Here is a 16,057-nt window from a genome sequence, read left to right on the forward strand (position 1 = left end):
CGTTTCATTAAGTTGACTTCCTGCATTCGTCGATTCGAAACTTCGGCACCTTCGCCAGATGCCTCCATGGACATCGCGATTTCGCAGTCCTTTCGAAAGGTAATCACTGAAACCACAATACCTCGCTTCTCGCTGTAACGCAGTGATGTATTCTGCAATCAATTCTCCTTCTCGTTGCATCTGCTGGCGGAACTTCCAAAGTTCCACCAGCTCCAGCGGTTCCGGATCGAAATACTCTCCCAGAAGTTTCACTGTTTGATTGTAGGTTTTACCTTCGGGTTCGGCAGGAGACAAATGATCGCACAGCACATTATACGTTTCGGCACTCATGTAGTGCAGCAGCATATTTTTTCGGTTGGCCTCCGAAACTCTGAAAAGCTGCAGCGCTCCTTTGAATCGCTTCACCCATCGAGACCACTTCGATTTGGATTTGTCGAATGGCTCAAAAGCGAACTCGAGTGGAACAGTAGAAGCGCTTTCTCCTCTTTGGTTATGCATTTTGTATCTCGAATTCGTCGATGACAGCACACACACAGTAGCAGCAGCAACAGCAACACGTACGTTGCAACGCCAATATTCTCCCTCGCCGGAAAATAGACGTCAACAAACAACAGCAGTAGGTACTTCGTCGGTGTGTGTGCGTATTCACCTTTCCTTTTCGATGAGCTACAACGTGGAACGCCAATCGTCCGGATCTTCGGAAACAGTAGAAATTTAACTTCTCGCGGAACCGGATCTTTCCCTCTCGGAAAGAATACAGCAAAAACTTTTGCTTTAACGCGGGATTACTACTCAGCTCGTCGCCAACAGTTGTAATCGTACGGATTGTCCGAATCACGAGTGAAATGAATACACGTTGTTTCTCTGACTAACTCAAACAAGGAATGACGTTTATTACTTTTCTCTATATCAACCAAGTTGGAAGTATGATAGACTGGCAATTAAGTTATTATAATGCGGTATAGCATAACGGAGTCATGGTCTTGTTTTTCACAAAAACCGGGGTTTTTAGTTCGCAACTGCAAATACCTTGCCAGATCAAACACTTTCTTGCAAACTTATCGGCAAAAGCGAATTTAAACTTGGCGGGGATATCACTCCGACCAGTAGCTTTGTAAAATTTTTGGTCAGGAAGCTGCCCAAAATCCATCTTGACGTACGTTTCGTCATCCCTGAGGATGCATCCGTCGTACTTCGTTAGAACCTTGTTGAATAAATTCTAGGCATGTCCTTTGGCTACTACATTCTACTTCAATGTTCATATTGGTTGCTCACTGGCCTGGGTTTACCTTGATCGTTCTCAACACCTTAAAATGCAGTTTCGGATCCTTAGTTCTATTATGACGCTTGGTATCAACCTGCCGATCATGAGTATGCATCTCACGGAAACTTATGCTGCACACTGTCGATTTTACCATTTTCAACGATTTCGCAATTTTCGTGACATGGACACAATGTCGGATTTTTGACGAGGGTGTCCAAAATTAATTTTCATCTCGCTGCTTCTATACGTGAAATTTCTTTGAAACAAAACGAATCGTAATGAAATTTTTAGCACTGATCGAGGAAACATTCCAAAACAAAGTACTGTCAAAACATTCCAAATCCTACAACTAGGAGCGCTCTGGTGTAATAAACAGAGCGTCCAGACTTTGGATGATTCATGCTTTAAATGATCAAGTAACCATTTTTATTCAGTCAATCAAATTGTTTTTCACGAGTGACGTGAACATTTTACGACCTGTTACTGTAACGACCTTTAGTGCTATTGTATCGAAATTACAATTACTTTAGGTCTACTCCGGTATATGTCAAATATCAAAATGAACTGCGTATGGTTGAAATATATCCAACTTGATATATTAAACACCACTGTTTATTAAGCTTAAGCAGGAGACCATCATTCTAGATACGATCTTCTATTTCTCTCTGTTCTCATCAACCAACATTGCTTGTTGATTGCTCAAATAGCAAAAAACTCAAATCGTATTGGCTTAAAAAAGGCTGTTTAAAATTCATTTGATTCGAAAAAATAATAGAAAAAATCTGTTTAGATGCTTACCTCCTAGACCACTTATCTTTTTTTCCAAATTTCAAGCATCGGCTGTAAGTTGCACGTTTATCTTTTCTCAACGTAATGCAATTATGGATCAATAAAGAAAAAAGAACCTAACAATTGTCACCGTACGCCTGTTTGCTTCTCTTCTAGAGTTTTTCTACTCACGTTTCTTCTCTCGGTGATCCGAAGATGTTTCTCTCCTTCCTTGCTCCTTATCAAGGTGCAAGTTCTGCTACCATCATCGAAGAGCAGCTTGAAAAAGCTACCAACACTTATTCAGCATCTTCGCTGCCGATTCCAGTACGAAAAAAACAGCCCCCGAGGCTGCCTCTTTAGCTCGCCTACTTTTCCGACACGAAAAAGTAGCAACCCTTTAGCTCTCTTTCTTCCCACTCTCTCTTCACCGCGCTAATTCCAATTCGCACACGGCAGCAGGCAGGAGCCCCGGCGGGAAATCATTCCTGTTTGGCACGTGTTGAATTCGCCTACTTGTGCTCTCGTTTTTTTTTTGTTTCTCTGCTTCCCCCTTCCGTCACCAACCGCGCAACACACAATTCGTCGTCGTTCGCTACGCTCATGCTTCGGGTCTTCTCGCTTTTTCATTCAATTTAAACTGGACCGGTTTTCTTCGTTTTTCTCCTGCTAGCGAGAGAGCAGAAAAAAGGAACTAGCCAATCGAGAGCCCGTTTTTCGATTCCCCGTCGGCTGTCGGCTGTTGCCGAAAAGTTGCGAGTTGGAGGCGGAGTGACGTAATGCTGAGCAGCACACCGGTGTGCCGACGGTGTAGCAGCGACTGCGCGCGTTCTTTTGGCACACTCATACCAACTAGCAGCTCGAAGGTTTGAAGATGAACTAAAACGGTAAAAGGAGTCCTTCCGTAAAGTGTTAGATGGAATTGTCTTTGGCTAGGCCAACCGAAGCAACAGAAAAGCATTTTGGTACCTAAGGAACGATAAATAATCCTTAGCTTTGTAAAAGAATTTGCTTAAAGTCGCGTTAAAATCATCCTATCTATAAGAAATTTGAGTTGTGCTTCTTATTTTTAACTTTTTTAGTTCAATTTTGATTGCATTCAACTAAAAAAAAGTTAAAAATAAGGTTTTACTTAACTTTCAAAAAAATCTGCAAGTAAGTTATAAATTATTGCTATAAATCAAAGTTAAAAAAAAAACCCCTCATGCACTTCTACAACCTGCTAAAGAAATAATGAAGAACAAATTGTGAAAACGCTAAGACACAAACTTAACCCTTCACTTCATGTTTTTTTTTATTTTTCCTTAGAAATCATTTTTTAACAATTGGTAATGATAAGAACATCATTTCTATACATTATTTGTAGCAAAATTCATACTTCATGAAACTAAGGATAAAATAATGTTTCATAGAATGCTGAGCAAACCATCATCACATAATCTGTATCATAGAACTTTGAAATATTCACAGATTTTGCAGAATTTTTGAATTTTGGATGGATTTCAAAAATTATAATTTTTTTGGCCCATAAAATGTATATTGATTTTTGAAAAATATGATAAGATAGATGATGTAAACTGATTTTTCCCAACTTAAATGTTTGAAAGACTACATTTCTTCTGAATTTTCAATGCAAATAACGAAAATAGCATCAAAAATACCATCATAGTATTTTTGAGTAAAATCACAGAAAGTCAGATTTCTATTCTCAAAACCTACAAATTAAATTTCGGAAAGCCTTAGTTGAAAATGCAGCTTAAATTGGAAGGCAAATTTAGAGAAAATGCTGATCAAATCGATTAAAATTTTAAGCGACTTGAAAGAACATCCTGAACAAATCGATAAAAATTCAAATGACTTCAGAGAACAGCTTGAATTTGAAAGGCAAGTTGAGAGGATAGCTTGAACAAATCTATAAAAATTCAAGCCAGTTGAGAGATCAGCTTTAAATTGAAAGGCGAGTTGACAGGACAGCCTGAAAAAATCGACAAAAAATTCAAGCGAGTTGAGAAGACAGCCTGAACAAATCGATAAAAATTCAAGCAAGTTAAGAGGACAGCCTGAACAAAGCAATGAAAACTTTAAGCGAGTTGAGAGAACAGCCTAAACTACGACAGAGAATATGAATGAGAGGACAGCTTGAATTTAAAAGGCGAGTTGAGAGGACAGCCTGAACAATCCGATTGAATTTTCAAGCGAATTTGGAGGACAGCTTTGAATTTGAAAGGCGAGTTGAGAGGACAACCTGAACAATTCAATTAAAATTCAAACGAGTTGAGCAAGTTGAGAGGACAGCCTAAAAAAATTGATAACAATTTCAAGCGAGTTGAGAGGACAGCCTAAACAAGTCGATAAATATTTAAGCGAGTTGGGAGGACAGCTTGATTTTGAAAAGCGAGTTGAGAGGAAAGGCTTTACATATCGATAAAAAAAATCAAGCGAGTTGAGGGGACAGTTTGAAATAAAAAGGCGAGTTGAGAGGAATGCTTAAATTTGAAATGCGATTTGAGAGGACAGCCTGAACAAATTCATTTAGACTATAAGCAATATGAAATGACAGCTTGAAATTGAAAGGCAAGTGGAGAAGACAGTCTGATCAAATCGAAAAAAATTTCAAGCGAGTTGAGAGAACAGCCAGAACAAATCGATGAAAATTTATGCGAATTGAGAGGACAGTCTGAACAAAGAAATGAAAATTAACTTTAAGCAAGTGGACAGAACAGCCTAAAAATTTAAAGCAAATTGAGAGGACAGCCTGAATAAAGCAATGAAAATATCAAGCTAGTTAAGAGGACAGTCTAGCATTGAAAGGCGAGTTGTGAGAACAGTCTGAAGAAATCGATAAAAATTCAAGCGAGTTAAGACGACAGCTTGATTTTGAAAGGTTAGTTGAGAGAACAGCCTGAAAAAATCGACAAAAATTCAAGCAAGTAGAGAGGACAGTCTGAACAAAGCAATGGAAATTTCAAGCAAGTTGATAGGACAGCCTGATATTGAAAGGCGAGTTGAGAGGACAGCCTGAACAAATCGATTGAAAATTCAAGCGAGTTGGAAGGCCAGTCTGAACAATGCAATAAAATCTTCAAGTTAGTTGAAAGAACAGCTTGAAGTAGGAAGGCAAGTTGAGGGGACAGCCTGAACAAATCGATAAAAATTCAGACGAGTTGAGAGGACAGCCTGAACAATGCAGTGAAATCTTCAAGTAAGTTGAGAGAACAGCCTGAGAGAGGAAGGCGAATTGAGAGGACAGCCTGAACAATGCAATAAAATCTTCAAGAAAGCTAAGAGAACAGCCTGAAATAGGAAGGCGAGTTGAGAGGACAGTCTGTACAAATCGATACAAAAATCAAGCGAGTTGAGAGGACAGTCTGAACAAAGCAGTAAAACTTTCAAGCAAGTTGAGAAGACAGTCTGAAATTGAAGGCAAGTTGAGAGGACAGTCTGAACAAATCGATAGAAATTTAGACGAGTTGAGAGGACAGCTTGAATTTGAAAGGCGAGTTGAGAAGACAGCCTGAACAAATTTATAAAATTTCAAGCGAGTCGAGAGATCATCTTGAAATTGAAAGGCAAGTTGAGAGGACAGCCTGAAAAAAATCGATAAAAAATTCAGGCAAGTTGAGAGATCAACCTGAACAAATCGATTAAAATTTCAATAGAATTTAGAGGATAGCTTGAAAATGAATTGCGAGTTGAGAGGACAACCTAAAAAAAGCATTTAAACTTTCAAGTGAGTTGAGAGGACAGTTTGAAATTGAAAGGCGAGTAGAGAGGACAGCCTGTACAAAGCGATAAAAAAATCAAGCGAGTTGAACAACAGCCTGAAGAAAGCAATAAAACTTTCAAGCAAGTTAAGAGGGCAGTATAGTATTGAAGGCGAGTTGAGAGGACAGCCTGAACAAATCGATAAAAATCAAGCGAGTCGAACGGTCCTGCCTGAAAAAATTAATAAAAATTCAAACGAGTTGATAGGACAGCCTGAACAAATCGATAGAAATTTAAAACAAATTGAGAGCTTGAAGGATAGCTAGAAATTTGGCATGTTGAAAAGACAATTTAAGTATTTCATCTCATTTAAAACTAAGCAAGTTGGAGAGACAGTTTGAGATTAAAACGAATTTTAAAACGTATCAAAAATATTTAGGGCTTCAGAATCATACGTTTTTTTTTATTTCATGTGATTTAAAAAAACAAAAAAAGCAATAAAGCGGATTTGGAGATCAGCTTGAGAAAGGAGTATAGAAAAACACTTGGCAAGTCTTTAAGGCAAAATAAATGCTTAAAAATATAAAACAATTTCAGAAATTCAGAAAACTGAGATCTTTGCTAAATATTTGGGCCTCAACGAATGAAGATAATGAAAACGCATGAAAATTAGTTACAGTTAAAGTTTGTTTTTAATAAACGCATAGTATATCAATCCATGATTGCTCTCAGGCTTAACATTTCAATAATTGCAATGGAAAATGTATCATTTCATAATCGCATATCTTGAAACTTGAAAACTCAGCGAGCAAGCAAGCATTAAAATTCATACCATGGATATCGGCCATATCGTTTGCTCCAAACATGGCCACTGGAATCGAAAACGTCACAGCTTTGATCAAATAGTAGGAAAACGACAACGAAAAAAAAAATAACCCCAAACCCAATTCTGCTTTATTATATGATATCTTATCCTCCCGCCCGGTCGCCAATCTTGGCCATTATTGATACCACCCTTTTTGAATCCGAAAAGACTTGGGTTGGATTGGAGAACTTCCACAGGCAAAGAGTAAAGGGATGTGATCGAGAAACAAAAGGAAGGTGAGGCAAAGTAACATAAGCATGAAACATAATACCAGACACCATGCAGAGGTAGGTAGCTCTCTGGCCCGCAAAATCAGCAAACGTCACAAAAAGTGACAATAACAAACAACGTAGAATGCTGATCTTGTGAACCGTTTCCACTGGTCACAGGCAAACAGCTACAAACCTTATGGCAAAAGCAGAAAATTTGCTGCGCTCATAGATGAATCCAATGTTCATTAATATTAAATACATATACAAACTTAAGTGCAGTCAAGCAGAAAAAATTGACGTGATCCAATATTGAAACTTGGAAATTGAATTAAACTTCGATAAGCAGAAAACGCATTTTTTTTTTAGGTAACCCCTATCTTAGTCGTAGTATGTTTGCTAGCCTTCGAACCTCAGAATAATCGCTTTTGTCGCAACATGTCCTGGCCAGCGTATCCGACCAACCTTCACCAGCTTCTGGATACTGGGTTCGCCGTAGAGTCGCGCAAGCTCTTGGGTGATCCTTCGCCTCCACACTCCGTTTTCACACTCCGCCGCCAAAGATGGTTCCTATCACTCGTCGCTCGAATACTCCGAGTGTACACAGATCCTTCTTGAGCATTATCCATGTCTCGTGCCCGTAGAGAACAACCGGTCTACTGAGCGTCATGTGCGAGAACTAAGTCTTCTCGACTGGAGTTGCTCGTGGGGTCCATAGAAAGCATTACTTCCGCTGATTATTCGCCGCCGGATCTCACGGCTAGTGTCATTGTCTGCGGTCACCAGTGAGACGAGATAGACAAAGTCTTCGACTATCTTCAGCCCGTCACCGTCGATCTTGACCTTGTTATTTCTGGACAAGCGCTCGGTCGGTCTCGGATCCGCAGACCAGCATATACTTCGTTTTTGACATATTAATCATTAACCGAATCCTTACTGCTTCACGTTTCAGTTTACGGTAGATCTCCTCTACCGCCGCAGACCTACCTGCCGACTATATCAATATCATCGGCAAAGCAGATAAGTTGACTGTATCTGTGAAAATCGTGCCCCCCCAGACAACCATTTGGTGGGTATTTCGAATTTGCAACCCAAATATACATGCAAATATACCTGTAAACATATCGTATATAATGTAGCAAAACCAGTATATACGTATCTTTTTGGAGGCCATATAGGTACATTAGCAAACATATATTTGATTTGGATTGTATTAAATTACGATTTGCATGACTTGTCATGTGCATCATTTACGACTACCCTGATTCTTTTTGGAATATACTATGACAATTTACATTATCATATAGATGATTGAGGTTGTAATATACGACATTTTTCGTAACAATATGGAAAGTTTGACGACTTATTTGGTCGTCTTTTGCGACTTGAGTGCAGGGCTCTCATTTTCCGTCAGTTGAATAAAAATAAGATTATTATTTTTTCTTTATACTTTAAACCAATCAGTTTATTCATCCATAAAAATAATAAAAATGAGATTATTTCAAAGAAATGCATTTTTTGCTGTCAAATTCAAGTTTATATCGTACAAGTTTATTATTTGCCAGATTGCTGATTTTATTGTTAGTACCTGGACTTGATCCCCTGACCATACGATCTGCAGCTCATGATGGTTCCTCGAAGCTATCTGGGATATATAAATTCAAGGGGATTTGCTTCAAAGGCATAAAACCAAAAACAAATCGTATATTTCTATAACTTAAATCTTTTAAATCGTAGAACACGTCATCGATGATCTAAAAATAGACCAACATTTTGAAGCCACCTTTAATTCGATTCCAATCATCGATGTCCCATTATCATAAACGATTTTATTGAACTTTTTTGTATTCTTTTACGATTGCCAGCAAATACGTTTTACGAAAATCAGACATGCGAATTAATTTGCAAAGGTATACGATTGCATGCACATTATTATGAATCAATGCAGTTATATACGTTTTTTATTTCGAATTATTTTATGCATAGCACGACAAAATCTCTCAGTCAGGGCTGATCACCGTATATCGGTCGTTTCACGGTTTTTTTGCGAATGGTCGTACACAAAGGTCGAGTTCATATGTACATAAATACGAGTCTCTTTTCTTGTCGTAATAAAATCATGCAATGCTTTTAAATACGATAAAGAATATGCATGAACCGCACATTGTAGGTGCAGATATACGAAAATGAGTATGAATAACATTCTATACGATGTAATCTGTAAAAGAAAATACGACTTCTGGTTGTCTGGGCAGACAACCAGAAGTCGTATTTTCTTTTACATACGATAAAGAATATGCATGAACCGCACATTGTAGGTGCAGATATACGAAAATGAGTATGAATAACATTCTATACGATGTAATCTGTAAAAGAAAATACGACTTCTGGTTGTCTGGACCGCATTTCATGTTCAGCGCCACGTTGAACATCATGTAGGATAGACCATCATCTTGTCGAAGTGTAACCTGTATATGACGCTCATTAGACCGGTTGTTCTCTACGGGCACGAGACATGGATATTGCTCGAGGAGGACCTGCGTACACTCGGAGTATTCGAGCGACGAGTGTTAAGAACCATCTTTGGCGGCGTACAGGAGAACGGAGTGTGGAGGCGAAGGATGAACCACGAGCTCGCGCGACTCTACGGCGAACCCAGTATCCAGAAGGTGGTGAAGGCTGGCCGGATACGCTGGGCAGGACATGTTGCGAGAATGCCGGACGACTGTCCTGCAAAACAGGTGTTCGCTATGAATCCGGTAGGAACAAGACGAGCGGGGACGCAACGAGCAAGGTGGTAAGACCAAGTGGAGCGTGATCTGGCGAACGTGGGGTGCCCGAGAAATTGGAGAACGGTTGCCATGGACCGAGTGAATTTTAGGAATTATGTTCGTCAAGTTATGTCGTGAGACGGAATACTATGTAAATAAAATAAATAACCATCGCCTTGTCGAAGCCCCCAGCCCTGCGTTCCATCCATCGTCGCCTTGATCAGTCTGATCAACTTCCCGGAAAAGCCGTTCTCGTCCATGATTTTAATAAGGGTCGATCGTGTCGTATGCGGCTTTGAAGTCGATGAACAGGTGGTGCGTAGGGTCTTGGTGTTTACGGCATTTTTGGAAGACATGCCGTAATGAGAAGATCTGGTCCGTCGTTGACCGTCCCTCCATGAAGGCCGGCTTCCCACGAATCTGTTTGCTTGTGGCATGAGGTGGCGGAGAAGGATTCGGGACAGCACTTTGTAGGCGGCATTTAGGACAGTGATTGCTCAGTAGTTCTCACAGTAACATTTGGCACCCTTCTTGTAGATGAGGCATATTACTCCCTCCTTCCACTCCTCCGGTAGCTGTTCTATGTCCCAGATCCGCACTATCAACAGGTGTAGGCAATCGGCCAACTTGTCCGGGCCCATTTTGATGAGTTCAGCTGCGATGCTAACCTTCCCTGCCGATTTGTTACTATTCATCAGACGAATGGCTTCCTTACTTCACTCATCGTTGGGAGTGGCTCCTCTTCGTCGTTGGCTACGCCGGCAATGTACCTTCCCCCACCGTCTTGATCTCCTGCATGTGCGCCGTTCAGGTGTTCATCGAAGTGCTGCTTTCACCTTTTTATCACCTCACGATTGTCCGTCAGGATGCCCCCGTCCTTATCTTGGCACATTTCGGCTTGAGGCACAAAGTCTTTGCGGGATGCGTTGAGTTTCTGATAGAAATTTTGTGTTTCTTGGGAACGATGCAGCTGCTCCAGCTCCTTGAGCTTCTCCTCCTCCAGGTGATGTTTTTTCTCCTGGAAAATTCGGATTCGCTGCCTCTTCCGCTGTCGGTGATTTTCCACATTTCGACGGGTGCTTTCTTGCACTATTGCCGCCTTCGCGTCATTCTCTTCGTCCATCGCCCTCCTACACTCCTCGTCGAACCAGACGTTCCGTCGAATTCGCTCCACATAACCGATGACGTTTTCCGCAGCACTGTTGATAGCTGTCTTGATGGTATCCGAACAGTCCTCGAGATGGGTTTCGTCAAGCTAACCATCTGCCGACAGCGCTGCTTCGAGCGATTGCGCGTAATCTGCCGCGACCTCAGGTTTCTTTCAGTCGTGCGATATTTAACCGAGGCGGGCGTCGGTTTCGTATGTTGTTCACTACGGAGAGTTTTGGGCGCATCTTCACCATCACCAAATAATGGAATGACTCGATGTTAGCGCCTCGAGGGGATCTGACGTCGATAATGTTCGAAAAGTGCCGGCTGTCTATCAAAACGTGGTCGATCTGTGATTGCGTTTGGTACGGTGATCTCCAGGTGTACTTGTGCTGGCAAAAAGGTACTTCGTGCGGTCATTTGTTTGAAGGCGGCAAAATCTATTAGTCTGAGGCCGTTTTCGTTGGTCAGCTAGTGCGTTCTAAACCTACCAATTGTCGGTTTGAATTCCTCCTCCAGGCCGATCTGAACGTTAAAATCCCCGATGACGATCTTGATATCATGTTTTGGGCAGCGGTCTTACTCACGTTCCAGCTGCGCTTAGAATTCGTCTTTGTCGTAATCGATACTTCCGAGGTCTGACCATGTTGATCATGCTGATGTTGAAGAACTTGTCAACACGAGGAGTATTCTGAAGGTCCACTTCACAATGTAACGTTGGATCCTTTTGATCCAACATGAGGAGTGTTTTGAAGGTTCACTTCACAAATTCACGATGGATCAAAGGGACCAAAATATAGATAGCTCATTAGGTTCATTTCACGAATTAACGTTAAGTAAGGAGTACCAACATAATTTACATAGGCTTGTGATGACCAACACCAAAAGTTTCTGATTGTTTCTTTGATACCGTGTTTTCCAGTCCAGTTTTCCAGTCGAGATAAGAGTTTCGACAGAAATTTGATTGCGATGAGACTTCCAATCAAAAGCTTGAGATTCTAGTCGAGATGGGAGTTCCGACTGAAGTTTCAGTCGATGGAAGTTTCAATCAAAGACTTGAATTTTCCTGTCGAGATGAGAGTTCCGACTGAAGTTTGATTGCGATGAGACTTCCAATCAAAATCTTGAGTTCCCAGTCGAGATGAGAATTCCGACTGAAGTTTGATTACGATAGGAGTTCCAATCAAAGCTTGAGATTACAGTCATGATAGAAATTCCGACTGAAGTTTAATTGCGATGAGAGTTCCAATCAAAGGCTTGAGTTTCCAGTCGTGATGGGAGTTCCGACCTAAGTTTGATTGCGATGGGAGCTCCAATCAAAAGTTTAAGTTTCCAGTCGTGATGGAAGTTTCGACTGAAGTTTGATTGCAATGGGAGTTCCGATCGTAGGCTCGAATTTTCCAGTCCAGATGAGAGTTCTAACACAAGTTTTATTGCGATGAGACTTCCAATCAAAAGCTTGAGGTTCTAGTCGTGATTAGAGTTCCGACTGAAGTTTGATTGCGATGGGAGTTCCAATCAAAGGCTCGAGTTTTCCAGTCGAGATGAGAGTTCCGACCGAAGTTTGATTGTGATGGGAGTTCCAATCAAAGCTTGAGATTCCAGTCGTGATGAATCTTCCGATTGAAGTTTGATTGCGATGAGAGTTCCAATCAAAGGCTTGAGTTTCCAATCGTGATGGGAGTTCCGACATAAGTTTGATTGCTATGGGAGTTCCAATCATAGGCTCGAATTTTCCAGTCCAAATGAGAGTTCCAACTGAAGTTATATTGCGATGAGAATTCCAATCAAAAGCATGAAATTCTAGTCGGGAAGAGAGCTCCAACTGAAATTTGATTGCGATGAGACTTCCAATCAAAGCTTGAGATTCTAGTCATGATTGCAGATCCGGCTGAAGTTTGATTGCGATGGGAGTTCCAACCCAAGACTCGAGTTCTCCAGTCGAGATGAGAGTCCCAACCGAAGTTTGACTAAGATGGGAGCTCCAATCAAAGCTTGAGATTCCAGTCATGATAGAAATTTCGACTGAAGTTTGATTGCGATGAAAGTTCCAATCAAATGCTCGAGTTCCCAGTCGAGATGGGAGTTCCGACTGAAGTTTAATTGCGATGGGATTTCAATCAAAGGCTCGAGTTTTCAATTGATTATGACGCAGTATCTGTTTTTAGACACTATTCACAGTTGTAAAAATCTAAATTTATCATCCATATGTAAGAATCCCTCAAAAAGCAAGCTTTGAAACGAGATCCATCCACCAGAAAAAAAAATTAGACGGAAGGTTTATATCTGATTTATCTTTGAAACATGAGATCCAACAAAAAAAAGTAGAGGTTTATATCTGAGTAATTGTTGAGACGAGAGGTCCAACAAGAAAGGTGAGACGGATGGTCCTTATCTGAATAATCGTTGAGGTGGGAGGTTCCACTGAGAAGGATGAGCGTTCAGCTGATGTGGTTCAAAGATAAGTTGTGAGAAATCACCTAAAAAACCAAGTTTAGATTGAAATCCAATTCAAGCTTGATAACAATGAAGTATTCAGTTATGGTTTGATTTCGTTACTGAGGAATTGAATTGGAATCCAACTCAAGCTTTATTGCTTCATCGCATATTCAGTTAAAGTGTAAATTCGTTCAAGAAAGTTCGATTCGTCCCAGTTCTTGTAGATGATCCAATTGATAACGATCGAGAGGGATAAAAAAATTATTAAAAACCCTATTCTTGCCCTAAAGTATACTTTAACGAGATGTCATAAAGTGCTTATAGCAATTTAACAAACGCAGAAAGAACGAACTGAAAAATAGCATGTTGCTCCCCAAGCTCCAGATTCATCGAGAATGGTTCGATGGATAAAAGCAATTCTTTTTATCATCACGTGTGGGCTCGTCGAAGTGAGTTATTGATAGTCTGATACTGATGATACTGAGCTGTCTTTCGAAAGTTAATGAAACCGTTAAAAATGAGAAACGGAACGCTTGAATGTTCTTTCTGTATGTAGAAAACCGTAGGTCAAAAAAAATTATTGACAGAAATAGGCGCAAAAATAAAAAATTAAACGACGCTCACAAGAAATTCGGAGAAAAGATTTCCAGTGTGCATATTTTCGGTGAGAACTTCTCACTGAGAAGTTTTGCATCAAAATTAATTTTTTTCTGTCTTTAGCATTTTTATGTATGGGGGAGATGTGTTGCCGATGATTGCGAACGCGAGACACTCTCGGCCGACAGGTTGATAATCTCTCTTCATCGTCCTTACTAAACGCGCACACATGACGGCTGGGCTGTCGTGCTAATGATGAGTTAATGATATTTGGCGAGATAAGTCGCTTCCCAAGTAACACAGATTATGCCAACTAGCATTAGGAAGTTTTATCATGGTTTAATTATGGCATTTTTTTGTGCAGCTCGTTTTATGGCGGTTTTATTATGGTCATGCAGAATGCTTATAATTTTTTTTCGACCATATGTTTTCAGATGGTTTTGAAAACGCTAATAAAACTTTTATTAAACATGCTGTTTTAGTTATTTTGAAAGAGTTTTGAATGCTTTTTTTAAACTATAATAAAACACAAACCTAGAAGTTTGCTCCTAGCTTTCTTTTGCATGTTCTATAATAGCACTCAGTGCATGATTATTAAACCGCCATAAAACTTAGTGACAGTTCTCGATCAAGATGTCAAAACAGGACACGCTCAGATTAGATAGCACATATTTGAATTGGAACTCCCATTTTTACACATTTTTAGTAAGTTATGCGTGTTGGTTTTGAGTTAAAATTAAAAAAATACATCTTTGAAAACTTGAAATCACCGAAAGTGGTATGAATATCTTTACAATATGAGTATTGAGTGAAAGGGCCCAAATAGTAGGAAAAAAAATTGTTGCTTGACGCCATCATTAATTCAAGATGGCGGCTTCCGCTTTTATTTTCAAAGCTGTAAATTACTGAAAAAATCGTGAAACCTTCCCAATATGGTTATTAGGTGAAAGTAATAAGAGAGTAGAATAAGAGTAAAAGTCAAATTTTGCTGCCCGTCGCCATCTTAAATCCAAGATGGCGGCTACCACTCCACTTGAAAATACTGTAAATGACTGAAAATCGCATTAAACCTATATTATAGGGGTATAAGTTGAAAGAAATCAACCGGTAGAAGTTGAATTTCGCTATCTGACGCCATCTTGAAATCCAAGATGGCGGCTTGCGCTAAACTTTTAAATGTAGTAAATGACTTAAAATGACATGAAACCCAGGTGTTAGTGGGTGGAAGGGCTTAACGAGTAGAAGTCGAATATTGCTATCTTACGCCATCTTGAAATCCAAGATGGCAGCTTTCTATAAACTTTAAAAATGCTCTAAATCATTGAATATCGCATGAAACCTCCAAAATATGGCTGTTTGTCAATTGGGATAAGCTATAAAAAGTTTATTTTTGCATTCTGACGCTATCTTGAAATCCAAGATGGTGGCTTCAGCTGAACTTAAAAATACTGTAAATGAATGAAAATAGCATGAAACTCCCAAATATATTGTATTGGGTGCTAAGGCTAAATGATAGAAGTCAAATATCTGTTTTCGCGTTTCTCTGAAAATCTGTAAGTGACTGAAAATCCCACAAAAACCACCACAATACAGACCCCGTTCGTTTGTGGCAACATTCGATTTTGGCAACATCGAATTTGGCACATGTGCCTAAATCAGGCGGTTAACAGAAACAACATAACCTTATACTTTTCGCAAGAATAAGAGCAATACAATTTAAACATAACAGCATGATAGGAATAATAGAATTACATAAATGGCAAAAAAAACAAAAACTATAAACAAAACAAGAAAAGTGCTAAATGCATTAGAAACATAATGAAAAAATAATAAAAGTGATTTAAAATGATCTAAATTGTCTTAAAATAGTAGTTTTAATGTAGTATTACGTGAAAAAAGTTGTGTTCAAGCGATTTTCATTGATTAACAGTATTTTAAATTCAGTGGAAGCCGCCATCTTGGATTTCAAGATGGCGTCGGAAAGAAAAAATCGACTTCTAGTTTAGCCCTTTCACCCAATACCCGTATAGTGGTGGTTTAATGCGACTTTTTGTCAGCATTAAGCATTAAAAGTTGAGCGGAAGCCGCCATCTTGGATTCCAAGATGGCGTCTGATAGCGAAATTCAATTTCTACTCGTTTAGCCCTTTCACCCGATACCCATTTTGTTGGGGTTTCATGCGATTTCAAGTCATTTACACCATTTTAAAGTTCAGCGGAAGCCGCCATCTTGGATTTCAAGATGGCGTCAGATAACGAAATTTGGCTTCAACTCATGATTTATTCCACGG

This window comes from Uranotaenia lowii, chromosome 3, assembly GCF_029784155.1.
Source record: "Uranotaenia lowii strain MFRU-FL chromosome 3, ASM2978415v1, whole genome shotgun sequence".
In the NCBI taxonomy this organism is placed as follows: Eukaryota; Metazoa; Arthropoda; class Insecta; order Diptera; family Culicidae; genus Uranotaenia; species Uranotaenia lowii.